Genomic DNA, 15,647 nt, shown 5'->3' on the forward strand with positions numbered 1-15,647 from the left:
ATATATTGTGCGTGTTATGGGGGAAAATTTGAAATTAACGCTGTTGCGACGATAGTTAAGACTAAACTGATGAGACAACAATTACCCACTTGTTCTGCATATAAAAATATATATATATATATATATATATATATCCAAGAGCAAAGGAAAAGCAATCCACAGACACTCAACGGTGTAGCATGCGTTCAATTTTAATAATCAAATAGAAAACATTCGTCAAACACAGAAATTGAATCATTCTTACTGCGACGATATTACGATACGTCACCCAGCATTCCCAGATTCCATTCCAACTCCTAAAACTAATAACAAAACGTACATAACGGTAATTCATTCATTCCCGGAGATCAAAATTAGTTTCGCCCTTAATAACGCGCTTGCTACTCTCGGCCTCTCCTCGCCGCTGCAATCTCACGCAAGCGATACTTCTAATTCCGCCACTAGCTCTCTCGACCAATCTCTCTCCTTCGTAAATACAAGTTACACGATATTTTCTACCGTAAGCCAGCGTAAACAGCGCAATTCGAACTCCTCCATTTCGTAAAACGATCTATCATACGTACGGTACGTAGACGTATTACGAGGTTCTCGCGCGATTTTCCAACTGCTCGTCGAATGTTGCGACGCTGTTGCACGAGCTGACTGCTACTGCCCATGGGAAAATTAAGCGCACCGAATAAGTTTCTATCTCTCGACCGAGCCGCGCCTCGTTGAAAGTTCCTCATAATTAGCTTCAGCAGCGGGCAGAGCCTCTTCAACAAAACCAGATCATTTGCTCGTTCGTCTATTCTGGACCAGCGGCAGAGGGAACTGATCTGGAGTATATCTGGTCGTGTCTGTGTTCACGGTGTTCGGTGAATCGTTGGCGCGAGTTCCTTTATGGCTGGAAGTGTTCGTGCATGCAAGATTCGGACCAGTATTCCAACAAAGTGTTCTAGCGTTTAATGTTTGCGCTCGCTGCACCAGATGTGTCGCACATATACCTATGTCTACGTAGGTATACATGTATGTACGTGTTTAAATAGGCACGTGTGCATATATTTATTCGTACGTGTGGATCTAAAAGCGGAGAAGGGCGTGAGTGCAAGATATGGTCCTGCGCGTGTGAACTAGTCTCGTTTTTTGAAACGAAGCCCGCGGCATCCTGGCATCGGCTCAATCGTCAAATGAGCCCGATTCCAAATGGCCCGCAGCTAGTCTCTTGCCACGTGCTCTTTATCACCGCACCTCTTGCATTCGTGTTGTATTTCCATGACCCCGGGCAGCGTAGGCGCGCGTTCAATTGTCCTACCGCGACTCGTTGTTGTGTACGTACAATGGTAATGTTACCCTCTGATTTTCTTTCGCCGACCCCGCGGGTCCGCTGACCTGGCTCTCCATCTTCTACGTAAGGACTGCTTTGTTAATGGCTCCATTCCTCCTCCCTCTCCCTCTCTCACTCTCTCTCTCTCTCTCTCTCTCTCACTGTTTCTCTCCTCGAGACTGGCCACCACACTGTGGCTTGAATAATTCGCGAATCGCAACTACGGACAATTTCGAGCTTCGTGAGGACGTCGTTAAGGAGCTCGCCTGTGTTTACGTATATTTTTTCGTATTTCCACTTTTTCCTCTTCTCTTTTGCTTTCTGTTCGTGTTGGCATGACTGCTCTTTCTAATTGGTGCTGTGGCCAACTCGTAACGATGTGCTTGTGTCATTATGAAACGGAAACGTTGTTTATTTGATGCTTCGCTCCGTTAGGTCTCGAGGGATACCTTGAGGAATTAAATTAGTTGCCACGGGAGATAAATGAGCATTTTGAGATGTGGGATATTCTTCTCTCAGTCGTGCTATTACGGTTAATTATCGTACTGTTGTACTTTATTGTAGGAATTATTCTCGTATTGTGTGTGTATGTGCGTTTATTATGGCTGTCATCGCTATCTTCTTTCTACAATATAATCTTAACGATAAAAGAATGTGATTGAAACGATAATTTCACCAAATATTATTATATAATGCGCTTATTATCTATTCGTCTATGAAAAATATAATGGAAAATGATAACGGATATAATGATTAACAAAGTGAAATATTTTATGCTTCTTCCTTTTTTTCTACAAAGATCTTTAGAACATCGTTATGGTAGTTACCCCTTTGCATGAAAATATTATGGCTTCGGAATATTTTACTATACTTTTTCTTTAAAACCATTCTTTAAAGCTTAACGAGTTAATCCATTTATAATGTTAATGGTTTTTTCACAAGATGACCACGACAAAGCGCAAATGCGACCCGTATATATCAACATTATCGTTGCAACGGTGGCGTAACGAACATTGAATTGCACCGTGCACGGGCTTCTTAATTAATTTCTCCTTACGTGAAGAAGTTAATTCGATTTCTAAAGTAGAAACTAAGAAGGTAGAACTGTACACCGATCGTTAGTTCTCTCGCTACATTTAGATCTCGCTTCTCCTATCCTTTTCTTTCTTGCCATTACCGTCGTTTCTAAATAGCGTTTGGTGATAAAAATACGTGGAAATTATTTGCGCGCTTATCGAATATCCTTAGTGCGGTTTAATTGCGGCGGGACGTTGCGACAGGAAGAGTATTATTTCGATTACTAAAGAGCCATGCTGAAGCTCGTTATTTACGTGTGAATTTATACATAAATTTACAAGTCGGGACGCGGCAAGAAAATTTCTCACGACGGCCAAGCAACAATTGTTACAGCACGGAATAAAATATCGCCGTTGCGAACCTTCCATCGACAAAGGGACAAAAGTGCGCTCTCGCCGGGCCAACATAAATTATTCACGCATGAATTTACGCGCGTTCCCGATAAACAGAATTTGCACAATCAACTGGCAACCCCGTGACCGAATAAAATACAATCGCCGTGGAGAGCTGTTTTTCCAACAAAGGAACAAAGGTGTTCTCGCATGCAATCGATGTGGATTATTTATGAAAAATATTTACGTGATCGACCGGCAGTCACTCAACGGGACGAGGTATTCTTGCGTAGTACACGAAAAAAAAACAAGCGCATAGGACATAGATTGCTGATATGTACAATGCGAGATAAATAATGTAAAATATGAAAACACTAGGGAAATTGGATAAATATTTTCCATGTAAATAAAGTGAAATTGTATGTGTTCTTGTTGAACAACTCGTTTTTTTTTTTTTTTTTTTTATAGAACTTCATATTTTATGTTTAAGAAACACCTTTCCTAGCTTCAACTAACGTATAGTTGTACAAAACGTGTATATTGTTTATCGAGGGCGAAAACATTTTCCTACTAACGGTCTTCGTCTTGAAAATGCACATCTTCATAATTTTCGTTCTCTGCTCATAGGTACTAAAATACATATTGTAGGAATAGACATCTATTACTAGCAGACATTCTGTATGGATGGTAGAACATTCGGATATTAAGGTATTCGGATAATGGAAGTTCGGAAATGGGAGGCTCTGCTGTAGTTCATCTCCTTTTATGAGTTACGCAAAGTGCTCTATTTATTATGAATACTTGGATTATTTCCGTTGTTGTTGAAATTGTTCTTTTTATCGGCACGTTTTTAAACCGTATCAATTTCTTGGCTACTGGCTACGTCGCCAGGTCTAATTGTTCTCCTCGATCGTATTATGTATAATTTTTAAGCTCGATTACCTTTTTTGAACACATTGATTGGCTGATATTCGGAAAATTCCAATTACCAATCAGCGTATCCCACGAGAATTGCTCGTCTCTTTTCCCGTTAGCGTGCCCATTCCAAACAGATAGAAAGGCGGTTCCCACGATCCCACGATAAATCAAATTCATCATATTAGCAACCACGAGTAAATAACATTTAACATCAATTATTGTAAATAGGAAATTAATATCTAGAGTCGATTGAAAATTGATTCAGCGAAGATATCAAATATAAACAGCTATATATAGCAATTTGAAATATCTACCTTTCATTCGTTTATTAATTTTGGAGAATTGAAATATGTATTTCTATAATTCATTTAAATTGGATATATAAGTACATATTGTATTATATGAAATACACATTATAAACGGAGACGGAATTAAATATATTCGGTAGGCTAGGGGTGTATGCGTGTTCTTGACATTCGTGATAATATCCTGTTATTAAAAATAGCCACGGATAAATTAACAGAAACGATAAACGAAGGATGCAGGATCCATCGGAGGACGCAGATCTAGAAAACGTGAAAAGAATACTGTAAGAGGAGGGCTAAAGGGGGCGAATAGCCGAAAGAAAGTTATACATTAATTCAACAGAGAGGAAGAAAAGATTTCGGTTTGAAAAAGAATATATTTGAAAAGAAAGCGAGCAATGGAATAATATTATTTATACCGACTAAAGTAAATTTAACATTTATGATAGTGATAAAAGTTCGAGAGGAGTGCGGAGGAACCGGGAAAAGAAACTAAATTCAAAACATTTGGAACCAACCGTAAAACATGAATGCGGCAATAGTATAGCGATATAATTTTGATTTACGGGGCAAGAGAATTGGTGTTTGTGAGTGACGTTGTTGATAACAAATATTCGATCATTTCGAAGAGTAATCTTTTAAAAGTACTGCTAACATGGGACATACTATATATATATTCGATGCATATTACTATCTAAATGCTTTTATAACAGATCGTATGTACATTTCGTTTAGTACCTGTCATCTGTTACGGATAAATATAGTTTCTTAGTTCCTCGAAATATTCGATAATATTTATAGCGAAACGAGAAGGAAACGTTCTCCCATTGTAACTTCATGATAGGCTATTCGATTATGTAAATAATCAATTGATTAGGGATGAAATTAGGCAATGAGCTCTGTAGTACATCACGTAAAAGCTCTGATAGACTCCCTACATCATAAATCAATATAGTAGTACGATAGTGAAACGATGAATTAATCGTAGGAAAAGACGAATTTCGAAATATCTGCAAATTCTATAATTGAGCATATATTTAACTGTGGATTGATATTTATGTACAGTAGCGGACAAAAGATTAAGACGAAATGGAATAAATAAATAGTTGTTTTACTATCCATAAAAAATATAAATACAGGTAAATAAATGAAATGTAGGCAAATTTCCTGGAATTTAGATTCGCGTCGCGTATCACCAACAGGTTGTAACATGCGTATAAAAATTTAGAAAATGTTTGAAAATTGAGAATGGAGGTACGGTGAATTTATGACGCGCGCATTTCATGGTACGAGGGGTCGAGCCAGCAACGATGACTTATGAACTCACGACAAGTGTAAATTGACCGTCGCGAGTCTTTTGCGTGTCACTTAAATTCACAAGCATTATAACGTTCAAACGAGCAGTGGAGAAAAAATATTCACGCGATGATACGTCGTGCGAGAAAAATTTAAATAAGCTCATGTTAGACAAGTGGTGTAGCACTATATATGGTCATACATCTTACAGATGGAAGAAGTAGCTGGCTATAATTCACACTCTAGTATCAAAAAGACATAAGCATGGAACCAAGAACAAGACAATATAAATTGTGAGACGTGAATTATATATTATTCTGCTATATATTATTCGAAATGTTTAACGATAATATTCAACGTTTGTAATTTTCCACGTAGATCGAATAAACAGAATTGTTACGTTTGCATTTAGGCGGCATCAATTACAAGTTGGCAAAACAAAGTCAACGCTATCGATCCAAATATCGTGCAATGCACTCGTAGCTGTCTTTTGCGACCTGCATCGATTCTCTACAGGGCTATATCCTAAATTACGTAAACCGTGGTATTGTCTCGCAACGTTTGCGAAGAATGTAGCGATAAGCCGGCACTGTCCATCTTACCGCGCGTCGCGGAACGCAATAATAAATTTACCAGTTCGTGTCGTGCGATTATACGCTCTGTGGAAATACCTAAGCGTCGACCTGGGGTCTCGGCAAGACCGAACCTTGTTTCCAGGCATGTAATTTACTCCTATCCTGCTCGGGTTAAAAAATCGCCACCTCTTCTTATCTCTGAATCACGTGAAACCATCGCGTTGTTCTTCTCATTTGCCCCGGATCTTGATCATTTTTATAACATGTATATATTCTAATTTCTATGTGAACTTGCTATGGCTTTCGAAAAAGGGGTAGATGCTCATAATTGAAATAAATAATTTTTTAAACAAGTAGGAAGACGAACGAATTACCGTGTGGTTACTCTTTGATTTACATCGTTGTATTTAATGGCAACTAACAGGAATTTATTAGGTTGTATAATTTGTATTTAAATTTGTAGCATCGCTTCTAAGTTACGTTTGAAACCTATCTCAACTCTTATTTTTTTCCAATCCGTCTTCGTTCTTGTTGCTTGAAATTTAACCAAAAATATGCTCTAATGAAAGCAAGATCTTAATTATTACCCGCAATATTGTTTTCATAACGTTGCTATAGTTATATTGGTATAAATGCGCGATAAAGAACTGGAATGATTAATGTTCTTTGATAAAGTGTCACAGGTGAAGGTGATCCCAAGGTATAGTCTTTCGCTTAAGAAAAAAAAAGAAAAAAAAAAGAAAACAGGAAAAAAGCGAGACTCTAGCATAAAATTCTACTACCAGTATTTGCAGTCAGAGTAAAACGTTTGGGCATGATGCGATCAAGATGCAATTCGTCTCGCGGCTTTAGGTCGTCGAATGGAAATGTCGCGGAACATTAAAAATTTCCATGAGTCGACGGGCGAGAGCAATTAAAAAGAGTCGAGTCTGAGACGCGGCACGAGCGTAAGCGGGAGCTCGCGACATAATGCGAACAGAAAGCGCAGAAGTAATACAAACGAGCGGTAATGGAGGAAACGAAACAAAGGCGGATATAGGGGGACGTGGTCGTTCCTTGAGCATCGTGCAAAGCAATTATTCCCGACGAGTGGCGGTGGCTGAATGCGCCGCGATTTGTGACTCGTATTTGCGGCAAAAGACGCTCGTCGTTTGTTTCCCCTAGCTATATCTGTTTCTTCGTTGTCTTGCGAGGAACGGGTACTCGCGCGACATGCTCCCATTTTTCACACGTACTCCTCGTCTCTCTTTTCTTCTCTCCTCGTAGTTTAAGGGGCGCTCGCGATCTGCCTTCTTCTCCGGTCTCTTTCTTCAACTCCTCTCCGTGGATCAACTCCACCCAGCGATTTCTTTCTTTCCGCTCCAGTGTTCTGGATCCTTCTGTCGGCACCTTACGTCCGTGTTCCCTTATAAGAATACTAGCCGACGTGACGAGACTGGGCAACCACGTCGAACACGATGCTCGGATTCTCTAAATAAATTCCGCCTCTTTTTGTATAATCTGTATAATAATTCGGGGCGTTACGCCGCCCCGAGATCGGAGGGGAATCCGCTCGCGCGACAAATCCGCGGTCTTCCTTTTTGTTTCACCTTTCCTTTTGGACACCTTTGTGCGATATCGAAGAACGAGGTCGAGAAGGAAGAAATACGGGCAAAGGTAGCTCGGTCTTGGCGAGCTTTTTATGAAAAGCGTTCTTTCTGAACGGGGAAAGGATGAAGCAGAAAATAAGGTTAAATCTTGAAATACCGTATCATCTAAAGTTTTACCGTTTGTATGTATAAAATATTGTCTGCTTCCCAGTAAGTCCTGTAGCTTTTTAAAAATACGTTGGTTCCACTATGGATACCGTAAGATATTTCATAATTATTCAGTATCGATATTTACAATGCTTTCTTGCATCTTTTAGCGAAAATATAATAGTCAGTCGTCGTCTTTGTCTCTGATTGTTCTTTAACTGTGTTGAATAGGAGCTTAAGAAACTAGATATCTTCCGTTAGTTATCCGGTCTCTGAGAAGCGATGAAAACGAGGGAAACAAACGGAGATCGTTTATTTGGTTGGTTTGAAATTTTCAAATGTAACACTACCTCAATGCCACTTTACTGTGTAATTATCGAATTGAGCAACTTGATTACAAATGCTCGTATGTATATAGGTGTAAGTGTATATAAGTGTACCGGTTGGAAGTTGGTTCGAATTTACAGTTATTCGAGCTCGTTTGAGTTTTATCGACTGTGGTTTACTCAGGACGTTGATTACATGACCGTCGACACTAACGAAATGATACCGATCATCGAGTATTTAGCGATTACTCGTTATCAATCGTAGTCGTTCGTATTTCACCAATATACGAAATCGATTTCCTCGAAAGCAACATCTTACCAGATCTCTCTTACCAGATTTTTTAGTTATCTTGTCATATAGAATCACTCTGTTTCCTGCCATCTATACGATTGTAGCGGCACATGAGCTAGAGGAGTATCAATATCGTTAGGACATACAGAATGTAAAAAATGTCCGGGCAAAATAATGTTGCCGGTACGTGCAACCTCTCGAGCGATCTTATTAGCGATCTATACACAGTCTTTAGCGAATCCTTAATACTGAGCATTTAGTATTTTAAAATATATTTGACGGTTTCAATATCGAGCAATCTCGTCATTCAAATCACACGACCAACCATCCTCTACACGATTAAGCACCTGTTACCTGACAATCAGCTTTCGACATCTTCTTTTTAAGGTTTTCGATACAGCTTCGTTATATTTATTTTCAGGTAGATCATCGATCTTTTTCTGGGAAAAATCTTCGGACATTAAATGAGGAAGATACGTCGTATTATGATTTAATGTTTTATACGTATCGTCGGTAGTTTAGAAACGATAATTATTCGTTTTAATCAGCTGGAAGTAAACGCGATAAACAACTTCGTATTAACTTAGGAGCTTCGTTATCTTTTATTTGTGTTTTGAACAAAACCAGCTGCACAGTCGCGTACCCTCGTAAATGTAATCACATAGGAGTGCAACCGGCACGAAACTCGCAGAAACGAAATTTTTAGTTTGTTCTCTGTTTTTACTGTAAATAACACGTCAACTAATTTCCTTAGCGGTATAGAAGAGCGTCTTACAGAGCGTCGAATAACTTTCACTCTACGGTAAACACCAGCTTCGTAACAAGCGACTCTCTTTGTGCGCAACTTGTTCCTTGCATTCATATTTGGCTTGCAAGAGAAAAACATCTCTACGGAAGAATCACTTTTATACAACTATATCGTATAAAATGAATATTTATTGATCAAACATAGCTGCGAAATTATGAAAACGTAGTAAATATTTGAAGAGTACGTAGTAGGAAAATTGGATTACTAACGAACATCTCTCGACAAATTTCTTTAGCAAACTATTTTTTAATTTTATAGTTTATTTCGTATTCACATATTTTAATGTGCCGGTTACATTTTTATTTTGTTTACATTCACAGAAACATATAAATAATTCTCAGAGATAACCGCTATTGTCTCTCTTGTCTGCATTAAGTTGGATCCCGCAGTTTCTTCCTAACTTTAATTACGGTATGCATTTAAATTACTTCTCCATGTTTATTCAAGTGAAACATAAATTGGCATGAATATTCGTGACACGAAAGTCAAACACTACAAAGCATCCATTTCGAAAGTACTTAAAAAATGGAGTCTATTTGAAATTTCTCAAAAATCTAATGACGTCCTGACGTTCAAACGAAACATTGCTCTTGCAAGGTAAGAAATTGAAAGGAGCCTTGATTCGTCGTATCAATTTATTTATAAAAAGTTTGAATGGTTTGAACGACGCTTGCATTGAGAAAAAATGTTGGATCTAAAATCTCACACAGATTCGACGTTTTCTCCAATTCTGTAATTATACATTTATTAGAAACATCGATGAATACGATAGCAACGGCTACGCATTATGCGTGCAATATTTTGGTTTGATTTGAAGAGAAATAGGATCTATTAGGTACAAGACGTAGAAATGAGACGTTAGTATGTATTTCATTTTAGCAGGAGTTATTTAACATTCGACAGAGTGAATCTCTTCTTGATAAACTAATACCAGGCGACGTTCCTCGACAGAAAGTTTAATTGCATTTGTAATGGGTCTCCCATCGGCTGGCATCGTCACAGCGGGAACAAGTATTTTCTGTGGTCCCGTACATAAAGAACTACATTAAGAAAATGTATTTCTGTGTTTGCTGTGGTGCACGCCCCTTGTCATTCCAACTCGAAATGAAAAGCGGAGCGAAATGAAAGTATGCTCTGTCCTCCTGCACCTCTCCCTTTACCGCTGAGGTTCAATGAATGCGATATTCGACACTCTCCTACTCTCTCTTCCGTTCCCGCCTTGTGCTTCCTCTCTCTCTCTCTATCCCCCCTCTCTTTTCCTCTCTCTCTCTCTCTCTCTCTCTCTCTCTCTCTCTCTCTCTTGATACGTTGAATGCCCGTTACACAGTACGTACGTATCTAGGGGAAATTGAAAATGCGAGAATTTTCGCTGGCTCGCGATATATATTCTTCAAATAAGACCGTCCGCGGTCGGAAGAAATTCAATCAACTTAAACCGATCGAATATTCTACGATCCTATTTCAAAATTATATCTGCTGTGTGCGCTCGATAATTCAATAATTTTTTCTTCGAAATCTACATGATCGTAATCGAATACTTTGTATTTTTGCCATACAAAAATGATCGTGTTTCTTTCAAAACGTTTTATTCGCATTTAGTCGGCAGCTGATATTATTAGGCCGTGTTTTTGTCATTAGGACGTTTCGTAAGCCGCTAGATTTAGTATTACTATCGTAAGACACTAAAGAATACCTGGCAGTAATGCAAATTTTAAAGACGCGTTATTCGTACATTTCTTTGACTGTGGTTTTGTAGTAAAACCATTGGGTTCCATCGTTGCTTTATGCGTACGACATGAAATATGCCTGTGGCTTTGAGCACTATCCATTTTACTTCACAGAGTTACAAAAACCTCAAAATATCAAAGAAAAATTCAAAGAATGCGAAAGCATACACATACTGCTGAATAATACCAAAGACATAACATAGCATATATATGAGCGATAAAAAGAAAAGAAGAGATCAAATAATATTTTAAGATAGTAGTAACATATCAATAATATATCAAAGTAGTTGCCGGAGATAAGGGAGCTCTACAAGTAAAGAACAAAAGTCTTGTTTCAGATCTGCAGGATCGATAGAAAAAACGAAATAAAATTGTGATTTCATACTCGAAACGATTGATCCCCGAAGCTTAATATTAAGACCGCCTAAATTTATGCTACGGTGATAAGATTGTTACAAGTGGCATGAATTTTGTAAAACTGTCTTGTAAAGTGTATTTTTGAATTCCAATGAAATATATAAACGGTAAAGACATCGATCGAGTGCTCCATAATTTGCCAGATAAAATGTTCGCAAGAAGCCGTGCTCTATTTCATAAATTTATCCTAAAAATGAACTTTTAGCGAAGGTAACATCCTTATGTACAGAGTTCAAAATCCATTAATAATAATGCAATTAACAGATTGAAACGGAAATGTGATGCGACTATATATAGTTGGCATATTAAAAAGAAGATTTTCCACTTTTCTATGTGTATACAGTTCTCTTGCGCATAAATCGCTGTTTTCGAAGCGTAGAAAATGCAGCAATGCGAAAACTGAGAAGACACGTTCTTGCGCGGAAAATGTGAAAGCATTTTTGTGGATTTCTCAATCGATAACCATTTCGGATGACAAAACGCAGCCAGGGTGAAGCATCGAAATGAGAGATAAGAAAAACTGGTCGCGCGAAAGAATATTTCTCCTCCGGAATTCTGAACACGTTAAAAATATGAGCTTGCGCTGGCGATCAAAGCGCGCAGAAGATGAACTCATTATTCCGATCGAGATTTCAGGCAAGACGACGATTAAAGATTACCGCGAATGCGATGAATCGGGCACATTGAATCGATCCGATTCGAGATAATTGACTTGTCGTTGTTGTGTTGAACTATTGATACGTGAAATCGCTATGAATTTGTGCACGCGTGTGCGTATGTACAAGAAATATACAAATAATACAGGTTTAAAATACCGTTTGAAAACGTAGAGTCTTTTTAGTTGAAACATATGCACACAATTATTTTATAAATTATTAAAAATATACAACAAGTATAAGCGTAAGAGTTTGTAAAAGAATCTTTTCCATTTCTTCCCTTGAACTTTCTCAGCCCGGATTTCTTTAGACATCTTCAGCTTTCTGTTCTTTTGTCCCGCTGCCTTCAAGGATTTTTCCTCGGTAGAACATATGGTGTCCAGGTTCGTGCGAGTGCGAGCGGATTTTCTCTCAATTTTCCTTTTTCGGTACTTTTCTCGCTACCATTTTTACCTATCTTTACTATCGTTCTCCTCTTTCAAAATCCTACTTACAGTCAGCGATTTTACACCGAAGGGCCGTTGCACACAAACGGCACGCATCATTTTTGCAGTCGTGTCAATTTAACGCCATATCTTTATCTTCGGTAATTTTTTTATCCTCTCGCGTCAGTTCGACGTCACATTATCTTCAATAATTTAACGCGTGAAATATTTTTGTTACCGATATAATAATTTCTCAGTTTTAGTCAGAAAATGTCAAGATGTTAACTGCAATATTGAAATTTCATTTATAAGTTCAGCAACGTTATTTTATTATTTTACCACGAGCACAGCGAATAATTCTGTACAAACAATTTTAGAATTTTCCATTCCTATATATTCAGAATCTACTTTAAACTTCTAAGCCGAACTTTTCAGAATTTTCTACGTGATATTGATTTTTGTTTCAAAATAAAATAAAAGTAAATTAAATCTATATTCTTAAATACCGACATGGTTTTATAAAAGCATAATAACAGTAGCTTACTATAGTAAATAATACATTATTTACTCGTCGAATCTTATAGCTACAAATAACGTAATCGGTTACAACTAATTAGAATTAATGACAGTCATAAACATTTGTGTTCTAGAGTGGACGTTTATACCGTGCCAATGCTTTTTGCATGTGAAGACTAGAAAAGAATGTAATATAGGGCGATGCAATTGGGACGCGACATATCTTTCGCATGGTTGAACGTGGGAAAACAACGGAGAAAAAGAAGGCGAGTTCCTACAAAGTTTATGTCCCTATGACTACGCTCTTTCCTGTAAGTGCAACCATGTACGCTATAGTAACCGTAAGTAAAAAGCGTTAGAATAATATATTCGATAAACGAATACGTTACTAAATATTTAAAGTGTCGTATGAAGCTAGAAAGTTAAAGCTTTTCGTAGTAAATTAAAGTTATTTTCATTGAGTTTGTAGTAAATTAACATAAGAAGCAGCTTGCAACCACCATTCTTACACCAACTATCAAGGCAACCGTTTATGAGATATCGCTGAAACATTGATATTCAAGAGAAATTAGGTATATTATCTTTCATAATAACATCGTTAAACAGAAGCTATATCCAAGAACGTCGACAAACGATAGAAATGAAGAAAGAAGAAATAAATTTGTAGGTAGGTGTGTGTATGTTTGTTTGTTGCGGTAAAACTGCGTTACATTGAGAAATATTTTCGTTCTGTAGAATTCGGTATTCCAGTGCTGAGAAAAATATTTCTGTTTAATGAACATGCGCTTTTTATGATTCTTTCTCCTTTGTTTAAACTTTCAAATTATATCGCAGAATTTTCATTTTCCAGAAAAAATACAAGTTGGAAATGTTTGCTCGTTAAACATTCCGAAGAATTTTATCTGAAGTATATAAATATGTAAAACGCGCTAACAAAAGAGTCTTCAATGAAATTGCAAAAACGTCGAACGATTTACATCATATTCTTTTGATATCGTGGATCTCCAAATTCATTAAACATCGTTATATACGCATCCATGAGCATGCATATAACATGCGGCGCAAGCTTATGGTCTTTGCAAAATTTAGTAGCAATTATGCACGCACGATTAAAGCGGCAATTTTCTGAGAAAGAGACAAGTGTTTCCTGTTCTGGACTGTCTCGACTTCCTGCGCCCATTATTCCAGACATTATGAGAATAAACTTCCGGTCGATATGCGTTTACTTCCGTGTCTCTCGCTGATCCCTCTTTCGTTGCATAGAGAAGGACAAAAAAAGCGAATGGCGAGCGGTGGGCGAGAGATGGGAAGAGAAAAGGTGAGCTGAAACGCGCGCGCCAGAATATTTCTGCGGCAATTATGCATGCAGCATTCATAAAGAGGAGATTTTTTTTTTCTAAAGCGCCAAAGAACGGCCTCGTGTACCTGGATAATTTGATTTCCGGTTCCATTGTTATCGTTTAAACGCAAGGCCGTGGTCGGCGATTATTCAATCGCGAGAAGAAAGTATAACTATTTCGCGGAGAGTTGGAAAGTTTTGGTATTCTTGTCATTAATGCAGGAAACGGAAGAGAAGGAAACTTCGTTTTATAGTATTTTAAATTTTTACCGATCGATCCGATCAGACCGTTTCTGACCAAGCGAAATCAACGGATTAAAAGAGAACCGATTCGAAATACGCGATACACGCGCGTGTTCTCCGACGGAAGGTGCCATTTGTGGTTGCGGTTGTCACAGAATTTCGTGAAAATCGTGTACCAGCCGATTGTCGCGACGAGTTAATCACGAAGGACAAATGAACGTATTGCCGCTGAGCCACGATGACGCGAAGTGCACGTGAAACGTGAAAATGTTGCGTTCTACTTGTAAATGTGACACCTTCGGAAATATCGATGCTTATAATAGCGTTTAAAATTTCGCGCGTGCATTTTTATTAAGCAAAACAGTCTTTCTGTGATTCGTACGATTATTCAATTCGAGAAAGAAAGATACAAAATGCAAGTATACGTGAAAGAATGTGTGTGTGTGTACTCTACATATTGCAGACCCATGTGGATGTACACATTATACAGACTATTATACCAGGTTTGTCCAGCTAGAATATTATGATTATATTCAAATAACAGTTGTATACAAAAGTCGTATACACATAAAGAAACGCATAACATGCCTTATAAAAGTTGCGGAAAGAAATGTAAATAGAATTTAAAGTCAGCGAGGCAAAACCATAGATGCCAGAGCAACGTTCCGTTAAAAAAAAAATCGCAAAATTGTTAAAAAGTAGTGCGTGACATAATTGCGAAATGCAATATTTGACATATCGTTAGCTTCATTACAGTAAAGGTTGAATTTAACGTGTTCGTTATTTGAAAACGTTTAATAACCGCTTCGTAATTACAATTAATTGCTATACCGTACATCCCGCTCGATATTTTCAATTGTTTGCTTATTAACTAAATTTGATGTTTGTCGTACAGGGCAAATAGTCTGCAAAAATATGAATAACCTGTAATTCATAATAAAACAATATTCAAAGTAGCGCACCCCTTTAATTTATATAGAAATTTTGCAACGATGAAAATTTGAGTTGCATACACGCACAAGGTTAGAAATAATTAAACAAAAGGTATAAACCGTCCTCTATTTTTGGAAAACCTCGTGAAAAATTATTCTTTTTCGAAATAAACAGCGCGTAAAAATATATCGTTGTTCGTTTGAGAAAATATGTTCGCACGTGATAACGTTATGTTGCTATTAGTTTTCTGATATCTTTGCAACATTGTGTTTCACACTTTCAATGAAAGCTGATCCCGTGTCAACATCTATATTTACGTATTGTAACATGAGCGATACAAATCATAACTGACAATGAGATTCGTAGCATTTCATATTGCATTTAATGCCATTTCCAATTATAAGCAAATGCAGTACACCGTAA

General features: G+C 37.6%; 1 protein-coding gene across 8 annotated transcripts in view; it reads left to right on the plus strand.

Annotated features, from left to right (window-relative positions):
- Window positions 1-15,247, plus strand: part of LOC122575995 — a 57,669-nt gene extending 42,422 nt beyond the window's left edge. The window contains exons 1-3 of one of the 8 annotated variants that reach the window (XR_006319613.1): window positions 326-564; window positions 12,844-13,376; window positions 13,560-15,247. The gene's annotated coding sequence lies outside the window, so the exon portion shown is untranslated. The other 7 variants (XR_006319610.1, XR_006319611.1, XR_006319607.1 and 4 more) reach the window with 7 other exon arrangements.
- The last annotated feature ends 400 nt before the right edge of the window (window positions 15,248-15,647 follow it).

The sequence above is a fragment of the Bombus pyrosoma genome, linkage group LG15, assembly GCF_014825855.1.
Source record: "Bombus pyrosoma isolate SC7728 linkage group LG15, ASM1482585v1, whole genome shotgun sequence".
In the NCBI taxonomy this organism is placed as follows: domain Eukaryota; kingdom Metazoa; phylum Arthropoda; class Insecta; order Hymenoptera; family Apidae; genus Bombus; species Bombus pyrosoma.